The sequence below is a fragment of the Pleurodeles waltl genome, chromosome 1_2 (assembly GCF_031143425.1).
Source record: "Pleurodeles waltl isolate 20211129_DDA chromosome 1_2, aPleWal1.hap1.20221129, whole genome shotgun sequence".
NCBI lineage: Eukaryota > Metazoa > Chordata > Amphibia > Caudata > Salamandridae > Pleurodeles > Pleurodeles waltl.
Window position 1 is genome coordinate 1,207,701,501 of NC_090437.1, and position 12,389 is coordinate 1,207,713,889.

The following is a 12,389-nucleotide window of genomic DNA, read 5'->3' on the forward strand; positions in this document are numbered from 1 at the left end:
ACACCTTAGTGGAATTGAAATGCTCCCAGGTGAAGACCATACTGCACGGAGCTGTCCTCACAGAATACCTCCGCAGTAATTCTGCCCCGAACGGGTTACTTGTCACCAATGAACCACATATTCCTAGATGATCTTGAATTCCGTAAAGATTGGTCACTTATAGCGTGGAAATGTACACGTGATTGGCTGATACTGGTCATAAAAACTGCCACTAGGTTATCCGAAACCCTACTAATTCAGATAAAAACCAGCGAAAATAATCTGAAGTTAGGCGTGAGTATCCTCTCCTTCAAAAAGAAACTGGAGGAGGTAAATAGAAATATGAATGAATATAAAGAATACCTAACTCAGCAAAAAATAGCAAAATTCCAAAAGGACCTGAATCGGTTCTCCCTAGAAAGGGTATACCCCTACACCAAACCCGACTAAGTAGCAAAAAACCCCAATAACACATCTGATACGTCCTCAGGTAGTAACATCAGCTCAGATAGTGATAGCAACTCGTCAGGGAATACACGACAACACCGCGGACGACATGGGCAACGTCGGGGTGGATGGAACTACCCACCCATGCCACCCCCATGCCCCCCATACTTCAACCAACAATGGGGCTGGCCTAACCAGTATGGTCCCCCTACGCAATACCAAGCACCCTACTTACAGCACCCTGCCCAATTGTCCTTCTCCGACCCCCCACAAACTTTTTTAGACAGAGGTCACGGGAGGGGCAAAGGGGGGAGAAAAGAAGTACAGTGGCGCCCAAAAGAGGATACCAAGGAAAACCCAACACACAGGGAGGCCATCCCAGGGACAAGCAAGACGTAGTGAAACTAGACTTGAACAAAACAGTCAACATTATTAACCTAAGCAACCGGACACTAAACCAAACCGAAACTCGAGCATTAAATAAAGGTCTGAATTTTGTGCCTACTCCAAAAGTTGATCTGTTCAGAACCAGAACAGAATTAGCGGGTTTGTTTCGTAAGATCCGCCTAAAAACCTTCTTCCTTGGGAAGGAATATGAGACTCCTGCACAGAACACAGGACTACGCCCCAAGTCCACCTTCTGCCCCACAGCAGGGCAAATGCCCCCCGAGGTGCTGGCATTTGAGAAGTCAGTATCCCTTAAGATCAATGGGCTCACAGAGGCATCCAACAAAGTATTCCACAACATGAGCAAAGTCGAAATAGAGTCACTCAAGAGCCTTACAGCCGACCCAAATATCATCATTAAACCAGCAGACAAAGGCGGGGCCACGGTGATCCTCCCACAAAAAATGTATAGAGATGAATGTGAGCGACTTCTGGGTAACACCAAACATTATAAGCGTCTGGCACGTGATCCGACAGTTGACATCCAAGAAGAAATTGCCTTCCTAGTGTCTAAAGGGAAGAAGAACAACTGGCTCACAGACCACGAGGCAACTTTCCTGATACAGACCAATCCAAAAATCACGTACTTTTATATCTTGCCAAAAGTACATAAAGAAAAGATCCCTCCCCCCGGAAGACCTATAGTTTCCGGGATAGGCTCAGCACTAGAGCCCTTGTCAAAATTCATGGACTTCTTCCTACAACCGCTAGTCAAAAGAATCCCGACCTACCTTAAGGACACCACTCATGTCCTACTTGTACTGGAATCTATATCCTTTGACAAGACAAAGGAACTCCTTATCACTCTCGATGTGGAATCTCTATACACAAACATCCCCCAAGAGGCCACTCTGGACGTGATAAGTAACCTTCTGGAATTACATATGGATGAATCCCAAACCCCCCCTGGTTTCATACTGGACCTAGCACACGTCGCTCTCACTAGAAACTACTTCAAATTTGAAGAGAGCTTCTTTTTGCAGACACAAGGTACATCTATGGGCAGCACATTCGCCCCAAGTTTAGCATGTCTATACGTCGACCACTTCGAAAGACATGTGGTCTTACATGAGGACAACCCTTACCGAGACCAGATTAAACTCTGGAAGCGATACATCGATGACGTACTGCTGATATGGACTGGTAATAAGGAAGAGGCCCTTGCGTTCGCTGTCTGGCTCAACGGAGCTAACCCCTTCCTTACTTTCACAATGAACATTGGTGATAATAAACTACCTTTTCTTGATCTACTCATCTATGAACACAATGGCAGTTTGGTCACAGAAGTGTACTACAAACCGACGCATTGCAACAACTTGTTACAGTACCATAGCTTCCACCCACGAGCTCTAAGAGATAACCTCCCAGTTGGGCAGTTCCTACGATTGAGACGGAACTGCTCATCCATGGTTGATTACCGCAAACATGCATACAAATTAACCACCAAGTTACACACAAAGTGCTATCCCCCACACCTGGTCAGTAGGGCTCGAAAAAGAGCGTGCAATAATAATAGGGACCAGTTGTTGCAGCCCCGAGCACTGAAACCAGACTTGGAGAAGATTGTGTGTGTTACCATGTTTAATCCCTTATCCAACGCAATCCAGAAAATTATAAAAGACAATTGGAAGATCCTTACGTCAGGCGGCTTACCCTTTGAACCGCCATTGCATGCGTATAAGAGAGCAAGCAATATACGCGACATGGTGGTCCATACAAGACCCAAAGAGAAGCTTCGTCCTACACAGACTATGCTCTGGCAGATGGCCCCCCCTGCAGGCCACTATCCGTGTGGCAACTGCAGCGTATGCCGCTTTACCCGCAGATCCACCACCATCAACCTTGACCTCAAAACCCCATGGGTTCAAAAATCACTTACAAATTGTAGCAGTAAGAACTTAGTCTATCTAAACAAATGCCCCTGCCTACCCAAATATGTGGGTATGACCACGAGAAAGGTCAGACCAAGAATCTGTGAGCACAGAAGCACGATTCGGTGCAAACGCGATGCAACAAAACTTACTAGCCACTTCCTGTTAAAAAATCATTCCCCGGATGACATGTCATGGACGGTCCTGGAACAATTCCTTCCTTCAACCCCCAACATGTCAGAAAAACTGTTTGGGCTGAACAACGCTGGATATGGAGGCTACACACCGACACGGCCGGTCTGAATGATGAGATACCTTGGTTCTCTCTCCAAACTTGAACCCTCCACACGTCCTTCGCCTCTCCTCGCACCTTCCCCCTGTATATGCCCTCTCCACCTCCCCCTTCTCCTCCCTCCGCCCCTCTAGTACTGTTGTTTCTATCTCTCCCCCCTCTTGGTTGGGCATCCCTTGCCCCTGCTCTTTTTTCTTCCTTCTTTTTTCTTCCCTTCCCTCTTCTCTTAATTTCTCCTCATTCTCCCACCCCCTCCCCCCTCATCCCTCCAATCTCTTCTCTTCTCCCCCATCTAATTTCCCTCTCTTGTTTCTCAATTTTTTCTAATTTTTTCTTCCTTGTGTTTTGTTTTTGTTTTTGCTTTTCGTTTTCTTTTCTTCTCTTCTCTCTCTTTTTCTTTTTTCTTCCTTTTTTTCTTTTTCTTTTTCTTTCTCTCCCCGCTTTCCTTTCAAGTCTTTTTCACTGCCCCAGGCTTTGGAATCCCCCCCTTTCTCTGCCCCCCCCAGCCCTTTAGGCTCACATCAGTTCCCTTACCTTTTTGCCCTTGATTGTCCCTTTCTCATCCCCCCTCCCTCCCTTCCTTTTTCACTCACCCCCCCACTTCTGTCCTCTTCCCCCATCCTCCCTTACTTCATTCTTCTTCTCTCTCTTGTTCACCCCCTCTTCCCCTCTCCCCCTTTTTCTCCTTTTTTCCCCCCCTGCCCCCCTTTTTTCCCCCCTCTTTCCCCCACTCCCCCTCCTCCTCTCTCTCCCCTTCTCCCTACAGCCTCCTCTTTGACTTCCGCTTTTCTTTTCTCTTTTCTTCCCCTCTTCCCCCCTTCCCTATCACAAACAATAGGCAGCCGGGGATCGTTCATTTCGATCCCCGTGCTCACCCTCTACTCCCGCCGGGAAACCACATTTCCCGGCGGCCCGTGCGGGGATGGCATCATTCCCCGGCGCTATCCCCGCACGCAGGGTTGCTCCCGATCCTCGGCTGCCCAGTGTGGCGGTTCTACAGAGGTCGGCCAACCCACACACATTTTCTCCTGTGACGCGGGGGATAGCGTCATTCTTGGGCGCTCCCGGTTCTCAGCACCACCGAGTTCGCCCGTGCCACACCTTACGGATACCCGACAATACAGGAACGTCATACACACTTCCGTATCCATTTACGGCCCGCATCCGGGTCGCGACGGTGATTACCATCAGCTGGACCTAATTTCACCTAGCAATCACCACTATATCTACCCGCCTCAGTCAGGCCACTTTACTCAAGCGGTCCGGAGGAGAGGTCGGTATAGGCGCATAGAGAGCGCCCACCTTTGATGCAGTGAGTCAGCCCGCCAGCATTGGATATACAGATAAGAGACTTATTTCTCTCCCCTCTTTTCCTCCTCTCTTCTTTTTCTTTCCTGTTTTTTTCTTTCTTTTTTCCCCATTCCCGGCTTTCTTTCTTTCTTTCTTTTTCTTTCTCTTCCCCCGGTCTCTAATTCATCTTTCCCTTTTTCATCTCTCTTTTCCACCTACACGTTCTCCTATAATTTTTCTCTCACTTTTGCTTTTTCTATTTTTCTATCTCTTTTGTCGCTCCTACTTCAGCCTCTCTTTTTAATCACCTCCTTTGTGGGTGTTTCTTGTCTCTGCTCCTTTCTGCCTTTTTCTGGGTAAGGTCACTTCGGCCATTTCAGTTTCTGGACCCTGATAGATGCCCTTTTATTCCCCCCCCTCTCCCCCTCAGGACCGAGCCCTCGTACTCGCCTGAAGCCCCCCCTTTTCTGTCTTGCCTTGTCTACCTTTCATATGTTTTCTTCCCTTGTTTCTCTCTCCTTGAACCTTAGAGTCTGACTATAAGGGGACGCTCCCTCTCCAGGATACCAGAGGCCATTAGCCTCTTTTGTTAGGGTAAGAATTCCTTTCCCTTGCTTGCTGTCCTCCACGTATCTGCGCGCAAAACCAGTATTGACGCGATTTTATGTCTAAATGCAACCAGAACTTCTGCGTCCTGCATGTATTACGTCACGTGTGCTGTGGTTTGCTGTGAACTGCCTTATCACTGTTACCCTCATTTCTGGTCTGTTTTATTCCATTTACTGTAGGTCCTCCCCAGGTATTCCCTTGGCAAAGGTAGGCCCCCCAAAATTTGTTATTATTTATGCAGCGCTCACTAAGCATGTGTAGCAGGGATCCAGCGCCCTGATGAATGCCCAGAGACCTTCCAGAGCTCATTTTCGAGGGCAGAAACATGTCGGCTACTTCCTTTAGATAGGTGATCTTGTGAGTCATGGCTCTCGCATTGGTTTCCCAGTCTTCTTTTTAATCACACCACACAGAACCTTCTATTAAAAATTCACATGGGTATCTGTGTAGGTGTTTTTATTTCCTAGTATAGCTGGATCCCTTTTTCCAGAACAAGAATTAATTTACGCACTCCCTCGTGTTCCTTTAACAGTGAGGTTGAGTCCGCCCAGGTGGCACTGTCCTACCTGGGTGGGGCTAGGTGGTCATATGATGAAGCATGACACTACTGTATATAGTGTGTGAGACCACCTAGTCCGTAAAGGAAATTCCCCTCTCAGACCCCACATCACACCACAGTCCACCCACACTTCGCCTCTAGTTGAGGGACACGAGTGGTCCAGTGTTACAATTGATACACTACTGACCCACCTTCGTCACAAGAACCCCGTACTCTCAGTTGTGATTTTGTATTGATTTTGGGAGTCGAGTACGGTTGTGTTTTTTCTCTGTCCCCCTTTTCTCCCATATACTCTCTCTTAGTGTGTTGTTATAGCTGAGTTAGCTTACAATAACTCATTCCACACTTCCATTGGCGTTACACCCTTTTTTGGTTTATTTGGCTATCATCCTGACACCTTGCCCATCACAGTTCCTCAAGAAAGTTCTCTTACTCCAGCTGTGTCAGAAAACATCCAGCATTTACATCAAACCCAGAAACTGATTCAACAGCATTTAGAAAAAGCCAAACAAAAATATAAAAGGCATTATGACAAGAAACATTGTGAGGGACCGCAATATCAACCAGGTGACAAAGTGTGGCTTTCCACAAAACATATAGACTTCAAGAAGAAGCACATGTTTAACCCCAAATTCATAGGTCCTTATACTGTCCTTCAGTAAATCAATCCGGTGACCTATAAACTACAATTGCCCAGATCCTTACGGATTCATCCAGTGTTCCACACTTCCCTCTTGAAAAAGGCAGTCCAAAAGGTCCACCCTCATCCAGCTCCTGTTCTAGTACAAGGGGAAGAAGAATACGAAGTCAAGAAAGTGTTGGATTCTAAACTGAGAGGGCGTAATCTATGGTACTTAATCTCATGGAAAGGTTATGTCCTGAAAGTAACTCATGGGTTTCCGCATCTGATGTTCATGCTCCAGTACTTGTGAGACACTTTCATCGTCTTAATCCAAGCAAACCAGGCCTTAGAGCGCATCTGGGAGAGGGGAGTACTGTCAACACCAGAGCAGTACACGCTCTATTGGCGACAAAAATGCAAAAACCCAGCACTCTCAAAACAACGTAATTTATGCATTGTGCTGATATGTTGTGGTTTAACCTTTTGCATTGCAGAGTTTAATCCTGAAAACTTATTTTTAATATACTTACAAATACTGTTCCTTTGCAATGTATTGCTGCAGGTTTTCAGAGTGTGTTAGGGTATGGCCCCTTTCCAGGGCCTTCCAGAGACTTTCCCTGCAACATGCCTGGGCGTTATTCTGGGCTGGGCCAAGACTCTATAAAAGAGAGCCAGCCCAACTCCCAGTGCTCACTATTCAGAGGTCCCAGTGCAGAGCAGCCGCTTCTTCCTGAGCTCCTGTCCCTGCGGCCCATTTGGATCTTCCAGTCTTCTGCCCTTCATCCTTCATTGGTGATCATTGTTCCAGGCGGTAAGACGGTGTTTGGACTGTTACGACACCGTTATTGAGAATTTTCATATTCTTGTTTTAATTCTTAAATGAGTAACAGATTACTTGCGCGCTACCATTTCTTGACATTTATATGGTAGTTTACAAATAGGCAAGACGCGTGATTTGTTTCATAAAGGTTTGACTTTGTTATTCAGTGCGTGCTACCATTTCTTGGCATGGTGGCTTAAGAATCGGCAAGATGTGCAATTCGTTTTATGGTGTTTAAACATTGTTGTCCATAGCGCGCTACTATTTCTTGACATTTACATGATGTTTTACGAATTGGCAAGACGCGCAGCTCGTTTCATGAGGATTTAACTTTGTTGTTCATTGCGCGCTACCATTTCTTGACATTTACATGGTGGCTTAAGAATCGGCAAAAGAAGCGCGATTTGTTTCATTGTACTTTGATCTTGTTATTTATTGTGAGCTGTTATTTCTAGACATTTACATAGTGGTTTACGAATCGGCAAGACGTGCGATTCGATTAATGATGATTTGACTTTGATATTCATTGCGTGCTACCATTTCTTGGTATTTTACATGGTGACACTCGAATTGGCAAGACGCACGATTCTCTCCTCGAGTTTATTTCATGTTGTTTATTGTATGGCACTATTCTAAGATATTTATTATGTAATATTCGAGTTGACAAGTTATGTGATTTGTTTCGTGAATCCATATTGTGTTATTCATGGTGCACAATCCTTTTATGGTGTTTACTATCTATATATATATATATATATATATATATATATATATATATATATATATATATATATCTGTAATATGCGCAATTTGTGTTGAAACATTTTAAGAGTACACAGAAGGCCAGAGTTTCTAGATGCAATATTTTATGGTCCTAGTATACATTCTCAAAACAGGATTTAAATGACTGGTTTAAAATTTAGTCAGAATGTTTTTTCTGATTCTCATGTAAAGGAAAGTACTTGAATAAGAAAGTTTTCATTTAATTCATCTTGATTCCCTTACAGGTATCCGGCCATCTTGAAACTTAGTCATTTTAAACTTAACTCTTAGATTGTTCATGTTTTCAGAGTGACTAGGCTTAGAATCATAGTCTAGTATTAATTTCAGGAGATATAATTTTCATATTGTGTGTTCTAATCTTTTTCTTACTACAGGTCTCCTTCCCAGCTGTTCCCTTCCTAATCCCCTCTTCCCCTCTTGAACTCTCTCAGTCTCTGTGATTTATCTATCAGAGTCTTGGAGCTGTTCAGTGGTGGACGTGTTGGGAACGTGCACAGACCCCGAGGATCTGGTGACTCTGACAGTCCCACTTGAACGCACCTGCCATGACAGCTCAGATACTTCTAAACTATAAAATTCTTATGAATGTTTGTTTAGTAAAAAAAAGCAACCTTAAATGTATAAAAACAAGCTTCTGACTTCAGTCTCAAAGTGTATACTCACAAAACAGAAGGGAGTTATATTTTTCAGAGAAAACAGTGAGTTTATCCTAAAACTCAGAGATTGCAGTCATTATTGTTTCATCCAAAACTACTACTTGCTATTAAGCAGTGATTTGCGGGTTCCAATGCTTGTTGGATTAAGAATTCCCGTATGAGGCAAAGCCTTAATGGTACCAATGCTTATTTCCCTACACACCCTGTTATTTGTACGGGCTGACTAAGGCTTGCCGCCTATTAGGTGAAGGTCACAGAGAGCTGCAAACACTGGAGCTAAGGAAGCTAAACTCTCCATTGATGAATGCTCGTTTTCAGGTGGCTTTACTCTCATGGGCGGAAGCGGGGACCAATGGGATGTGCACCAACAATGAAGTTCTGAGCTACATGCCCTCTGAAGTCACTTAGAAGTCACAGCGCCCCCAGCATTGGAGCTGACTGCGCAAGACTAACAACTCTTTCCTACTGGCCGGCTCTAAAATTGAAGAAGGTACAGACACGATCTCAGGGGATAACTTCCTGAGCGCCACGCAGCTTTAAAAGTCATCTAAGGAGAACAGAGCGGCTCCTCACACACCACTGTCCCTGCACAGAATCTAAAGAGCTCAGATCAACAAATTACGCAAAATTCCTCAACAAAAGACACAATCGGGAAACATAGTTTTACTGCATGCTCAAAGTTTAAGCATGGCAAAACATTACATTGAGCATCAACAAAAGAAAAGTACATATATGGCTCCTGAGTAGGGAAGAAAGAGGAAGTGCTTTTCCTTTGTGGATAGTCTTGAAGTGCAAGGGACACTGCTTTCAGCTAATATATTATGTTACAAGCTTTTGAGACTCCTGGGACACGCAGTCTTTATTATATGTCATATGGTGGCCATGTTGGGCAGCTGAGTAGTAATGCTGAAAGAGTAATGCATTATCTCAGCCTCGGTCCTAACATACCATTCACAGTTTTGCAGTTCCCTTTTTCAACAGGTTCTGTAGCTTGCCACTGAATGGGCAATATTCATGACTATGTGGATTCTTGGTAAACACAGTTGTGATGGTGTGGGAGGGGCACTAATATTATGAGGTAAATACAGTATTATTTTTCACATATAAGTGTGCTGATGTGCTCACATACACTTGGAGCAATTGTGAATGTGCAGAACTGCTGTTGTGTTGGTATTTCTTATATTCAAGGGTGTCTAAGTAGCATATGCGTCTTGACCCACTCTCACTACATGTTTTATAAACACCAGATTTGGATCCAGTTCTCCGCCTAAACACAGGTGCAGGAGGTGGTAGTACACTCGTTTTTATATTTAAATCATTGATTAAAGATACAAAAAGGTCAATGGATCCAACACGGACAGAACCATCCCCATCATCAGGTACCTGAAGTCCAGGGGACAAACCATGAAAGTACACACTAGAATCAAAATATTTCCAAAAATAATGCCATCACTGGTTATAACACTTATTAACAAACACCACCCACCCAGACATTTCAAGGCAGGAATAAAAAAGAGAGAGGCAGAAGGGAGGCAAGGACACCATTTTGGTACACAGGATACACAAATTGTGATTCAACCACTACTTGCACACCTACATATTACAATGCGTAGTATTTGTTTTCTTTGACGTAAATATCAGGGAAAACACATTGCTTAAATTCCAAAGAACGATTCACAGTCTCCAAAACTACAGTTATAGTCATAAAGGTTTACAAACAAGGAGGTTTTTGTTACCATTTCAAACTCGATGCCTCATGGATAAGCACCGGGTATCCTACATACTGCAGATCTTTCTTTGTTACTTGCAGGTCCTACCACCTTTGGGTAGTGAGGCTCAACTGTAGAAAAATCTGAACTCTGGAGGAATCCACAGTCGAAACACCTTGTTTCCTGATGCTCTGGTTATAAGATCTCATGCTCAGTATTGGCGACTCCAACCGATATTGTTCTCTGCTTGCCTTCTTAACCACTGAATTTCTGGTAGGCAAGCAGCACAGTTTGAACACTGACACTTAAGTCGCCACTTAATTTTCTAGAATGCCCCAGCAGAAGGACCTTTGCACCTCTGCATGTAAGTACACTGCATTAACTGACAATAAGAACCCCAGGATTCAAACTGTGTCTGACATGGCTTCATTTTATAAAACCTCCACCTTTGATTTCAGATTCGCAATTGATGCAAACACAAAGGGGACCAAACCACAAACTGCCTTATAGTAGTAGTACATTTAGTGGTGCTTCCCAGCCACTCTTATCTTTTCGATGTAGAGATCTTTGATACAAGTGTGGAGATCTTTGCATGCGAAGGTTTATGTTTTAATAGTAAGTCTGGGAGGGATGGGGGAGTGGCTAGAAGATGTGGAATTCTTACACCTTTTATAGGAAAGGATAAGAAGAGCTTTAGGGAGGGACAGGCAAAAACAAAACACCAACCAAATAAAAGTAAGCCCCTTGCTGTTCACAAACTGCACATCTAAAGTTACTACAGCTAAAGAGATCCTAAAACAGCCATAAATGTACTCCAGCCCGGCCTTGGAGTGAGTTCAGCACCACACATTGTCACTCACAGGTACTGCAACACACTCCAATACAAATTAATGGAGGCACAGACTTAATATAACACCCAATAGGACATAATTGTAAATAAATAAATAATGTAGACTTTTAAATGTATTTAATATTGTTTTAGTGTTAAAGACTTAAACTGAACTAATTATTAAATTAAACTTGTGAGTTTAATTTAATAAAGATTAATTACATTTTGAAATGCTAGTTGTGGTGGGTAATATATTATTTAATTTACAACTAATGCATTTAACATTTTAATTGAAGCATACAATTTATATATTCAAATAATATTTTTGTATTATTTTTGGTCCAGTTTTGAAGTTGTCAGACTGTGTGCTCTGTCCCAAACGTGACAGAGGACCCTGTCCGCTAAAACATCAGTACCCTCATTTAGAGATGGACAGACCTTAGATTCTCCATAGACTGATACAAAACCTTCTCCAACAGCCCAATGAAGTAGAGGCTGTTATAGGAAGAATATGATTCTGCTCTCCCTATTTAGAGTTTTCTTTCCAACTCCACCAGAAAAACCTGGCGATGAGAAACAGAAAATATACTGCTCTTTACGCCCTGGGAGAAAATTTCCAGGGTGTGTGGGTCAATAGTTTTTGTTTTTCCCACGAAAACTCCCATTTTGGGATTTTATTTCTTCAGAAAAATGAAATCTTTTCAAACGTTTGGTGAACAGCTGTCAAAACAGGCAGTGACCTTCCACCAAACGTTTTGCACATTGAAAGGGAACCGGAGGTACCTTTCAATGTACAGAGATGACCACTGGACCTAAGGTCATCTCTAAATTTGACAGATGGTAGTCCATCAAGATTTCTGAAGTAATGTCCTCGGATATCCATTGTCCGTCAAAGGCTAACTCAGGCCCTTAATTATTTAATAAATATTTACTTTGATGAGTTAATGTGTTCTAATGTTTTTAAGCTCTAGATTAGTAATAATTATTTTAAACTAATTTACATTTTTATTTTACATTATTATACATTGTAAGATTTTTTAAAGAATTATAAAACTTTATTATCCTTTCCATACATCTAGCCATATGGAGATCTCTGTCTACCTGTGAAAAGTTACTAGTCGTAATTTTACACTTGTAAATTCAGTCGCCTAAACTGATGGGGTGCACACATGTAAGTTTGCACAGTGTAAATCTACATTTGGAAATAGTTTATATATAAAAAAGTGTAACTTTATATGTAAGTGCTAAAGTAAATTTACATGAGTAAATCCACGTGTTAATTTACCTTTGTGAATCAGACTCATACTTATTACAGTTACAGTACCCCCAAGCAACTCCAAGGCCACTTATTGATGCACTGTCCAATTACAAGTTTTGATGTCCCCATCACATTTTCCACAATATGCATTCATAGTAATGGTGCCCAAAATGATTTCTAAATCCATTCAGTTGGCCAGGATTAAGAACACGTCCACT